We start from the raw sequence: 12,820 nt of genomic DNA, 5'->3' as shown, positions 1-12,820 counted from the left end.
ATTAAGCACATTTCGGTAAAAAAATACCGGTACAAAGTAAAATTCCTTAAAATTTTAATTAATCTATCATTTTAATTATAATTATTGTTTGTATTATTAATTTTATTAAGAAACGGTAACAACTAAAATAATTAATTGGTTTGTAATTTTTTGTTAAGTTGGTAATATTTTGTAACTGTTTGTTTTCCTAAGAATAAATAAATAAATAAAGATAACGAATTTATTATTAGGACATCTGTCAGGTGAAATATAGAAATTGATAGTTATTGATAAATGTTTTTTAAAGAAAATCAATAAATAAATATGAAATATAAAATAATAAAGAACCTGGTTTTGTTAAAAAAATAAAAATGTTCTTATTATTTAAATAGTATGTGCGCCCTGCAATGTCGAAGGAGGAGGCGGCAAAAAACGCGTCATGCCGTTTTCCGACACGGTATACGATTCGATCTTACCCCGAGGCGCGTTTTATCAGCAAGATTGACATAGACTTAAACGTATTGTTAGAACCACCGTTACTAGTGGTACAGCTTTGTGCAAGCTCGTCTGGGTAGGTACCACCCACTCATCAGGTATTCTACCGCCGCAAAACAACAGTTCTTTGTATTGTTATGTTTCTATTTGAAGGGTGAGTGAGCCAGTGTAATTACAGGTACAAGGGATATAACATTTTAGTTCCCAATTGGTTGGTGGCGTATTAGTGATGTAAGCGGTGGTAAACATTTCTTACAATGCCAATGTCTATGGGCGTTGGTGACCACTTACCATAAGCTGGCCCATATGCTCGTCCACCTTGGGAATGCCTATATATGGGAAGCCATTATATATTCATATTGGGATTACTTACGTAGAATGAATGTGAGTACGTAACTATAAACAGCAACAGGACGAGATAATGTTGCTATGTATCCACCGTGTTTGTATTCGAAGTTCAGTGGAGCAATGCCGAATACGCGAGAGATACGAAATACAATCGCTAACGGCCCTCGAAGTGTGCATTTGTCTTGCTCCATATCTTTAACATAACTTTAGTCAGTCGAAAAATTTAAGTTTGTATAATTTCAAATTGTAAATTGTCGATTATTTTTGTTCAATAAATCTCCTCTCTTCTTTATAAATAAATATGTTTTTATGTTTGTCCTCTATGCGTTTCTAAAACGTTCATCCGAATGTGATAAAACGTTGGTAAATTGTCCTGCGTACATCCGGTAAGGTATCTGATCCAAAACGCTTTCAAACTTTTTTTGTACGCTTGTCCTTGAAATGTGAACGTTTTATATGGACCCGTAGTTATGTGAAGGCGGGTCGGGTAGTTTATAAAAATAGATTGCTATGTTATAATGAGTGTCGCATTCCATGTTACATGTTTCAAGGTATAATCTTACCGAAACGCTCTTATATCCATCTAATTGTAGTCTTCAAGTCTATACAATAGTCTGTTATTTTTGACCAAATTAAAAATAATAATATTTGAGTACCACGTTGTTAATATTATACACTGGCATTCATTCATACACTGGCAATCTTACATTAAAATGATAGTACTGCATACGAAGGATACTATAATATAATAGATTAACGATTTGTTGGAGCTTCATTAATAATAACGTAAGTAATTGTACAGTACATAATGTATTTGTGATTTTATCGAAGGTTTAAGTGGAATGATTGATAACATAAGCTATTCCACTACTGTTTCGTTACGGGTTAGAATAGAATAATATATGATGAACGATATCTTTCTTCGAATATCAAATCAATAGCCACAGAAAGGCCGCTATTTCTTTATTTCTGTCGTAATAATCTCTTTATGGAAATAAACATCTTTAACAATTTATACAGGCTTCATATCAATGTGATTAATTTTTACGCCCAGAGAATCGGAATTCCGATTCAATAGGAAAATGATGCTGGCATTCTTGCCATCGTCACATACGGCTGTCAATATATATATACATGAGAAAAAAATAATAAGTTACTTCAAAAAATCGATTAGAGAAATATTCGAAGCAGCGTTTAATCGATTACGTTCGACTATATTACTTAATTAATACTTACCAAAGGACTCACTGTTCAAACTAATATCGCAGACAAGACACGCTTGGTTCCAATACAAGTATTGAAATAAGGATTATTCAAACAAAACCACCGCAGGAATCACAAAACATTCATGAATTGTCCGTGGTTAAGTCGAATTGTTCCTCGTAGCTGTCATTTTTATTTTAGGATAGAAATATTTCGAAGTATAAAGGTAAGTTGAATTTCATTACCAATATATTGGAGATGTAATAGAATTTCTTCTACTTTTAATAGTGATATATCATCATATGATTATATTAATATTTATTTATTTGTCTTTTTCTTTCCAATGCTAAATTTATAATGACAGAATGAGAGGAGTTTAACTAAACGCCACGCATCGTTAAAAAGTAGGATCGATATGGCTTATGAATTGCAATGTAAATATTAAGTAAAAAAACAACGTATTATAATATTATTTTAACCCGATATGAGTAATGATCTGCTGTAATGTAATGGTTAAACAAATACCTAAAAACTGCCTCCGAGTTTTACAAATCCTACTGAGATTGCAATGTCACACATTTTACAACCTGCAAGTTATGTCCACTTCAAATTGCTTATCTAACAATTTCTATCTCTCGAATAAAAATGTACTTTTAATATTACTTAGTATCCGTTTCTAACTGTAATTATTGAAGTGAATTGTTCTAAAACTAGCTTTTTAGCATTTATATGACTAGTTATTATTTAGATAAAATCCTTGATAAAACGAAAGTCCATTAGGGATTTTATACTGTGCATTTTATTTGACATAATTATTATAATGATCTTAAAATCAATTACCTTTTACCACGGTTTGTGGAAATCGTCATTTGCAAGTCTATCCGTGGTCCGGTAAGTGTACTCTTTTTTTTTATATTAAAAGTTTATACTTTGACATCAGAAATCATGGAATCCTAGTTGTTATCGGTACATCTGAATTTTTTGATTATGATTCGGTTTTCAATGGTTAATAGTTTTGTTATTTCCATTTTGCATCCACAGCTGTTGCGGTAACATAGAAAGTCTTTCGATAAGGATATTCCTAATTAGATAGTCCTTACTTCAATTAAAAAACTCGCACGATGGAAATCAAAGGATTTTTACCCGAACAAGATTAGTCTATTAGAAAATTAATTGCTAACCTAGTTTCTCTAGAAAGTTAATTAAGTTTTTTTGGAAGTAATTTCCACTTGGTTCAGTTGTTAGTTTGTAGTGACATTGGCCGATTCAGTCCTTTTATTACAATAAAGAAAAATCTAAGAAATATTAAGGAGATAAGGTCCTCCAGACCGATTTTGGCCAAGGCGGCCAATCTTAAGAGAGATTAGCCAACTGGGCAGGACATATTATAGTATACAAGTGTGTGCGCAAACACAGTTGCACTCCCTATTCCCTAGCTCTCATAATCCGATGGGACGGCAATCCGATACAACCGGAAAGAGTTCAGGTGCATAACCAACGGCCTTACGTGCTTTCACGGCACTGGAGTGTACACACTTCCAACTTCCAAACTCCGGGCTACTACTGAGAATTTTCTGACACAAAAATCCAATAACTTTTTATTGGCGCGACCTGGGAATTGAAAGCAGGACCTCCGGGTCAGCGGCCTTATATCTAGCCACTAGACCAAGAAGGTAGTCAAAGAAAGGAATATTAGACGTTAAAATAGCTGATGAGGGAGAAGCAAAAACTGACTCATACCATCATGTAAGTAAATAATTCTTGTTACTAAATATTCATCAACTTGCAGCTATGCATAAAAACATATAAGAATAATGACGCGAAGTATGGATAACTACATAGTACGAGGGACTATGGCGATTTTATTTTATATATCTCGAGCATTAGGTATTGCTCCTCTGAAATTTGAGTACACAGACGGTGGATACAAAGCAGCGGTGTCACGCTGTGTTGCAGTATATGGCTACATTCTCACATTCGTCGTTCGTAAGTACAAAATGTTTATCAATAGAAACAGTGTCAGTTATATCAGAGCAATATAAAACATAAACGCAAATTATAAAATTCATTTTAACAAAACATTAAAAGAAAAAAGAAGCTTTAGTAGCGTATAGCTTGCAACAAACGAGTATATACCAAGGTCCGATAATTCTCGAAGACAGAAATGTTTTTGTTTCAGTAAATAAAATATTTTATCTGGTACCCCCTAAAGCATGATAACATTGGTCAGCCATTTGCTGATTTCCCTTTTAATTAGACGAGGTTAGGTACTTATTTTAGTAGGTGATTATTAATATTCCAGACAGTTTAACTTTTTTCTTCTACCTTTGTTTTACTTTACTTATAGAAAGTACCTTGATGACATGTCTTTATCTGGCAACAATATTGCGTCAGGAACAATTAGACCTAGCACTTTTTCCATTATTAAACTATTTAGTTACAACATGCACTCTATTACTTGCTGGAATGGCATCTTATGGTGGAATTCGGCGTTTGAAAAGAACTTTTACCTACTTTGTTATATTGAAAAAGGTAAGTATGGTTTCAATACTCATAATTTACCATTTTTTAAATATCAGTGATAAAAAATCTGTTTCAAAAACTATAATTAATGGTTCTTCTGATATTAATTAATTAATTAATTAATGTAAGGAATTTGCGCATTAGAAATACTTGATGGCAGACCTAATCTGGCTTTATATATTTATAATTAAAACTGCGATCAAGTCCTTACAATATCATATCGACAGACAGCATTATTGACGGTCTTTTATCTAATAAAAAGTTAAACGCTCAATTATATAAAAACAGAAATATATTTATTTCAGATATGTTACAATATAAATGATAATGAAACAAAATCAAATCAAAAACTAACAATTATGATGTCTGTGTACTTAATCTCATACGCCGTTTATATTCTAATAAACGAAATATTTCTTTTTGACCATAACATAGGTAAGAAGCTGTCTTTATATTTATGTATGTATGTGTGTACTGGTGGTAGGGCTTTGTGAAAGCTCATCTATGTAGGTACCACCCACTCATCAGATATTCTACTGCAAAACAGCAGTACTTGTGTACAATATTGTTGTGTTCCGGTTTAAAGGGTGAGTGAGCCAGTGTAATTACAGGCACAAGGGACATAAAATCTTAGTTTCCGAGGTTGGTAGTGCATTGGCTATGTAAGCGATGGTTGACATTTCTTACAATGCCAATGTCAAAGGGCGTTTGTGACCATTTGCCAACAGGTGGCCCAAATGCTCGTCCGACTTCCTATTCTATAAAAAAAAATGTATAACATTCATGTTATTATTATTTTTTGTTTAAGTGCATAGAATATGTTAGCCTATTTTAGTCACGAATATACAACTTTGACGTTAAATTGTCGCGATATAATTATTCGAGATCTTGAATAATCTAACCATACATTATATAAAATACATAGAATATAACACAATAAAGTATCGATGAATTGAATCAAAAATGAGGTGTTTTGAATGTTGGTGAAGTTATTATTGGAACTTTAGAACTAGAATTAAAGTAGAATATATAGTATAGTATAATATAGCAGAGAATAGCAAACTGCATGGAATATGATAATATAGGAATTGTTGATCACTACTCATTCAAAAAAAAAGCCGATATCGACCAGTGGTAAGAACGCGTGAATCTTAACCGATGATCGTGGGTTCAAACCCGAGCACCACTGAATTTTTGTGTGCTTAATTTGTGATTATAATTCATTTCGTGCTTGACGGTGAAGGAAAACATCGTGAGGAAACCTGCATGTGTCTAGTTTTACTGAAATTCTGCCACATTTTTATTCTACTAACCCGCATTGGAGCAGCGTGGTGGAACAAGCTCCAAAAATTTCTCCTCAAAAAAGAGAGCCTTAGCTCAGCAGTGGGACATCCATATACTCATTCTTCGTTTGGAATAGGATACAGATTGTACTAATCTTTTATATAACGAAGCTGAATTATCTGAGGTCATTGCTAACATTATAATCAGTAGAAAGTGCGACTAGGACACCTTTATGGTATATTAAATGATCTTTAAGCAACAAGATAAAAACGGTTAAATTTAGAAGCAGCTCTAGTCCTCCGCGGGCCTGTAGAAATACATCATCATTATTTGTGTGTACTTAGCTCATATATATTTTTAACATAGTAAGAAAAATATACTTCACAGATTTTTACAGTGCAGTGTAGTGCAAGTCTGCCTGTTCAACTATCCTTGAATAGTTCGAGGGTGGAATTGTTTTTAACACGCGAGTTATTAAGGTGCTATTCGCTGATTTATATATCATCGATGTATGATGCATGGAGCTTGACGACGCAAGTTCACGTTGTGTGTTCACTGTTGTACTGTGTGAACATACAACTTAATTTTTTACCTTAATTACCAATAATGTTCTATGGTTTTGCTTTTGTAGAAATTTACATTAATGTGTGTTAATTCTGGAAAAAAAATGTTTTTAATAATTTTTTTCATTTTTCAGTATTTATAGATTGTATGAACATTTTTTTCTTTTTTGAAATGTACAAAACATTACTGTTAGGTATAGAAATTGCTTGTATACAATTAGAAATACAGCAAGTTCTGAGAAAAATCAGTAAAAAATTACTTCAACTTAATGACGGACTGAATTCTGGTAATAAATTTGAATAGTAATGTATACTTGTTAAATGGTTTCAGTTAGGTAGGTGTTTTTTCTTTCATTACAGATTCCATAACAGCCAATACTATCCGGTCGAAATCAGAAGGTGTCCGTGTTCTAACGAACTCTTATATTACGATTTGTGAGTTAGTCTCAGCTGTGAGTGAGAATAGCGGTGGCACCATGTTTCTGTTATTTTGTAATACTATTGTGTGCCTCACCATGTCCTTTTGTAGCTTAATAGATGCCATTATTCTTGGTACGTTTTATTCGTATTATGTCAACTATTTGATCTGTCACTGACGATCAGAACTAAATAAAAAAAAACTTTCTGCATTCTATCAATAATAATAATAATATATATTAAAAATTAAATAAAAATTGTTATGGGGAATACATAATTCTTATTGGAATTTAGCAATTTAAACGGGAACATCGTGTTGGAATTAGTTTCACACTTTCTTCATGAGAAGAAGTGGAAGCTTTTGATTTGTTGTCTGTAAATTTTACGTAGAGCTATTCTATAAGAGCTAACTCGAATCACATCGCGAAAATCGGTCATTCCGAAAGTGATATCCGACATTCGGTTCGGTTGTCACTTTCTTGAGTTCTTACAGAATAGCACTGCGGCATTGGAATTTAAAACTTTACAAGTCAAAATATTTATTAAAAATCGATTTCGTTTATAATACTACCCTCTTTATCATTATTTAAATAAAAGCGTTGTTAAAATAAGTTTAAAATAGTTTATATTTATTTATTTATGTAAGTTTGTTTTCTTAGCTACAAATGATCGAGCTTTGAAAATTTTATTTCAAATGATCTGGTTAATATTGTATTCAAGTACGACGCTGCTTTTTGTTGAACCATGTCATCGAATAAACGAGGAGGTAAGATCTTAGAAACAAATACCTGATCAAACTATAAGTTGCATATGGTAAGTAAATGGAATATAAGTCTCCCTGCGAATTTTCTTTCACACTAATTCTGTTATGCATACTTTTTTATGGCATTGGTAGGCGGATGGGCAAATGGACGACCTGATGTAAAGTGGTCACCACTGCCCATAGACATTGGCGATGTTAAAAAATATATTAACCATTCCTTATATCACCAATAAGCCACCAACGTAGGAAAAGAAGTTTTTTGTCCTTTGTGTCTACAGTGTAATTACATTGGCTCACTCTTCAAACCGAAACGCAACAACACTATGTATTGCTGTTTAGCGGTGGAATATCTGATGAGAGGCTGGTATCCCCCCAGATGGGCTTGCACAAAGCCTTACCACCGAGTGACGATATTTGTAACGATTCTCTAGCCTTTCATTTGAATCAGTTGAAATCTGAGATTCCATCAGTTTCGTGGTAATTTTTTGCTCTCGTATAAATTTTCCTATGGCGAATAATCTAAAATCTTGGAACTGTACAGGAAATTGCATCGTGGCAATCTCTTGTCTTTTTCTCTTGTATCTGGTGGTACGTTATTCTGATATAACCGAAGAGAGATTAAACCTCCTCTCCTGTGCCTCGGTAAACTCTGGAGTTTAATAATTCACTGGAATGTTAAATAGCGAAGACCCTTAATGTAGCCTACATTCTACATTTTAGAAAAAAATATATATGTATATAGAATTAAATATTTTTTAGCTTAGAAAGTTCATAATAAATAAAATATACACAAGAATGTCAAAGCATGTGTGAAAATATTTTTATTGCTGTATGTTTTTTTGAGGTTGTTGAGATACGGATTGGGCTAACACGTTTAATTTACGGAATGACTCCTGTGGGGAGACCGATCAGGTTGGAACTAGACTTGATGTACAAACAGCTGATTTTAAATAAACCAACTATATCGCCTTTGCAATTGTATACAGTTCAACGATCACTTCTGTCAAAGGTATTTGTTTAATTATATATTATTATTTAAATATATTACATGTATAGATATAATTTTTCCTAAAGGTTTGGAGCTTATTCCACCACACTGCTCCAATGCGGATTGGTGATGACACATGTGAAAGATATTCAGATTTTCTCATGATGCAGTTACTTCTGACATGATTTGTAATAACTGTAATTAAAGCTACTACTATCAGCATGGTGATACAAATAATATTTTATGTAACACAATCAATTATTCATAATATTATTACAAATGTAATTTAGATATGATAAACTAAAAAATGTGTGAATCCATAAATGTGCGTGTGCGGTTGCTAGTTTTTGTATGTGTGTGTGTTTGCTTAAGAATACAAAGTTACTTAAATGATTATTTTACAGACGATCGCATTTGTGACTACATATCTCGTTAGTATTATACAGTACATTCAAAACAATAGATGGACAAACTGATTTTTGTGAGTTTTAAGAAATATTATGTACCTTCTTCATTCGAAGATATTTAATGCACGATGCACAAGATGTGCTATGAGAATTATCACAAAATCATTATTGAGTATTCTCACTTCACCAAAAAACCTCAAGCTCTTCTAATAATACCAATAAAATTGTAAGTAAATGACAAAGGATCAAGAACGGAAGAACATGCGCGAGTCGAAGCCTCATTTCGCGCATGCGCACTGTCATTAAATGTCTAGTACGCAGTAGTACCAACGTTTGAGCAAATAAGGTATCACGAATATTCTTTAATAAAACCTCAAGAAATAAGAGCGACAATTCGTCATTTACTTTTGATTTTAGTTAATATAGAAAAATAACGTATTTTATTTACTCACTGTATTAAAAGATTTAAAAAAAATAGAATACTGACCTTAATATTTTAGGTTATAAATTTATTTGTTTTTAAGATGTCATTAAAATTGTTTTTCCTTTTTAAGCTAATATTATAAAGTGATCATTTTTGTTTTCTTTTTTTAATTGCAGCATTCTTTAATTTATTGTTTTATTTTTATTGCAGCCGAGAGGGCCTTGTTTTTAGAAGGCGTGAATCTTAACCGATGATCGTGGGTTCAAACCCGGGCAACCACCACTGAATTTTCATGTGCTTAATTTGTACTTATAATTTATACCTTGTTGACGGTGAAGGAAAACATTGCGGGGAAACCTGAATGTGTCTAATTTCACTGAAATTCTACCACACGTGTATTCCGCCAACATGCATCGGAGCAGCGTGGTGGAATAAGCTCCAATATTTCCAAAGCCCAGCCCTTAGCCTAGCAGTTGGACATTCACAAGCTGTTAATATATAATTTAATTATATCATTCATAACCTGTAGGAGTGTGGTGTCACGGGTTTCTTAGTACCTATTCTTAAAATATAAAAATCTCTTTTTATTTATTATAATATCAAATCAATCAATCAACAGCCAATCGTTGTCCACTGCTGAACATAGGCCTCTCCCAAGGTGCGCCAAAGCTCCCTGTCCTCCGCCTTCCGCATCCAGTTGGTGCCCGCCACCTTCTTAAGGTCGTCGGTCCACCTGGCTGGAGGGCGCCCTACGCTGCGCTTGCCGATTCGCGGTCTCCACTCTAGGACTCGTCTGCTCCAATATAGTATATTATATTATAATTTATAATATAAATTATACATTTTTATAATATAAAAGTGATATTCTGAAAATGACCCACTTCTAAGGTCCCTTCCCTCTTTTGAGGTGAAGAATTGGAACTCCTCGCTACTCCAATACTGAATATATAGACATGTCAAATTTTCATCCGAAGTATGCAAATTTCCTATGGTTTCCATAGCTGAATGAATGATAACTACGAATTCAACATGCCTGGTGAATCGTCAGTGAAATCTGGAATATTCAGATAACATACACGTGCTCTGACCACTGGGATATCTTGTTTCAATTTAATTTTAAATTAAATTTTATTAAGATAATAGATTAAATCGTTATCGCTATTTCAAGAGTGAAATTAAGCTACAAAATTAAATTCGATTTTAACTCCATTCTATGGTAATGCATTAAAGAATCCTCTTTAATTGGGACGTTTTACTGGCGCAGCTTGGATTAAGCAACTGAAATTTAGCAGAGATAATAAATTTAAACGTCAATTTGATTCGATTTAAATGAACGCTATTTAAATTTCATATTTTAACAATTCCGTTTAAATATTATTTTAAGCTGAAATTAACTACTGAGAATATGAAATATTGAAACTGAATCTCAAAATGAAAATCACGGATTATAGTGCGCAGGTAGGTAGGGATTTAAAAATTCTGTATTTTTAACTTTCGAAGATTTTTCGCTAAGCTCGTTTTAGTTTAAAGAAATGTTATTTTACTTTAAATAATAGATTTAGATTCATGTACTTGTAGTTTTCTTATTATTGATGTTTGTATGTTTTGTGCAGATCACGACCAGTCATTAGTTTTTCTACTCCCACACATCAACTTTAAAGAAAATCCAACCAAAGTGGTGAGATAAGTTCAAGTCCTGGCGAGCACAACTGAATTTTCACGTGCTTTAAATTTATAATTTATTTCAGGCTCGGTGGTGAAGGATAACATCGTGAGGAAACTTGAATGTGCTGGATGAAAATCTTGTAAATGTGTATCCACCAATCCTCATCGGAGCAGCGGAGTAAGCTTCTTCTAAGAAAAAAGTCAAAGCCTTAAGCTTAAGCCCAACATTGGAAGATATTATATTTATTGGAAGATATGTTGCTGCTGACTTTACTTTTAGATAAACATTATCTACAATAAATATTCAGGTAGTTACAGAAATTGAACAGAATGATTAAGAGTTAGCTTTGCCAACGGCAGTTTGTTTAGTACAAAGCAAATACCGGAATTTGTAATCAAAGGTTTGGATAACCTTTATAATAATTCGAGTAATATTTTTTACGTTTTGAGGATATCAGAATTTGATTGTCATTTTGAAGATTGTATATATAGGGTTCAAAAAATATGTTCATGACCGACGTAAGTATTCACTTCATCCAACGCCTAATTACGTAATGAATTGTATAAGTTGTCATTAGACCCGAAAATCACGTGCGAATAAAAATCGCGAAGAAATATGCGTGATACAAGGAAATGTACTTATGAAAAAAATGTTTATTACAAAAAATGAATTATAAATTTTTTGACTAAACAAAGCGACGGTAATTTTTTATCCGGAAAAATCTCGGACGGGGCGAGCTATTATTTAGCATTCTGGATGCTAATGGACTTTTCCTTTAAAACTCGCTTCCAGGATGCTCTTAATTCATTGCGAAGTAACTAAGTATTCTTCTCACGTACACAACTTTGCTGGCTTCGCAATATGTCTCTCTTATGAGGGGAAATAGGTTTAACCTCTACAGGGTATACAGCGCGATTATCGCGTATAATCGATTAACATATTTTGTATTTCTTTAAATAGTGTAACTATGACGATAACAATAAATATGACATTAATTGTTTGATTATTGAGTAGGAAATAAAATTAGGGAACATTTACGAGCAATCCAAAAGTTAATTTATGATAATCGTTACAGACAGATTAATTGACTTACTGGTTTAATGCGGTTAGCGGTTTATTGGATTTTTATAACGCTATATATCCATTATACAACCAGTACTATGATCTATTCCATTATCATAAAATCTGCATACCTTTACTTGATTCTGGGAATAGTATATCAAAGGTTTGGGTGTTGATATTTTCATTTATGCAGTTGTTTATAAACTTTATACTATACTATTATCTTGTAGATTAGAGTACAAGTTTGTGTTAACTTTAAATTGGACTAGTTATGATGCCCTGAGGAGATCGGCAGTCACGATGGTGATTCTGCTGTACTGATTAGCGAGACGTGGGAAGGAGGGTGTCCTCAAAATTATTCTCACTCCAGTAATCATTCCTTAAATGTTTTCGGAAATCATGGTGTAAAAAGTACGTTGTTACATATAAGAAACTCACCTGTGTAAAAAATTAAACAAAGCTTTATTCAGGACAAAACATGTATTGGAGAAAATCCACACATTAGCAAAATAAAATATAACATTAAACACACAAGCATTTAATTATCAACATCTACAAGTAATGAAAAATCATTTTCATCCCCAAATTTGGGGACTTTTGGCTACAATATCAAGGTTTTCAAAATCTAACACTCATGTTCTATGGCAATTCTATGGCCTTGTGGCTGTGACATGCAGTGGCCTATGAATAATATAAAA

The sequence above is a fragment of the Nymphalis io genome, chromosome 20 (genome assembly GCF_905147045.1).
Source record: "Nymphalis io chromosome 20, ilAglIoxx1.1, whole genome shotgun sequence".
NCBI lineage: Eukaryota > Metazoa > Arthropoda > Insecta > Lepidoptera > Nymphalidae > Nymphalis > Nymphalis io.
Note: the sequence above shows the minus strand (reverse complement) of the source record.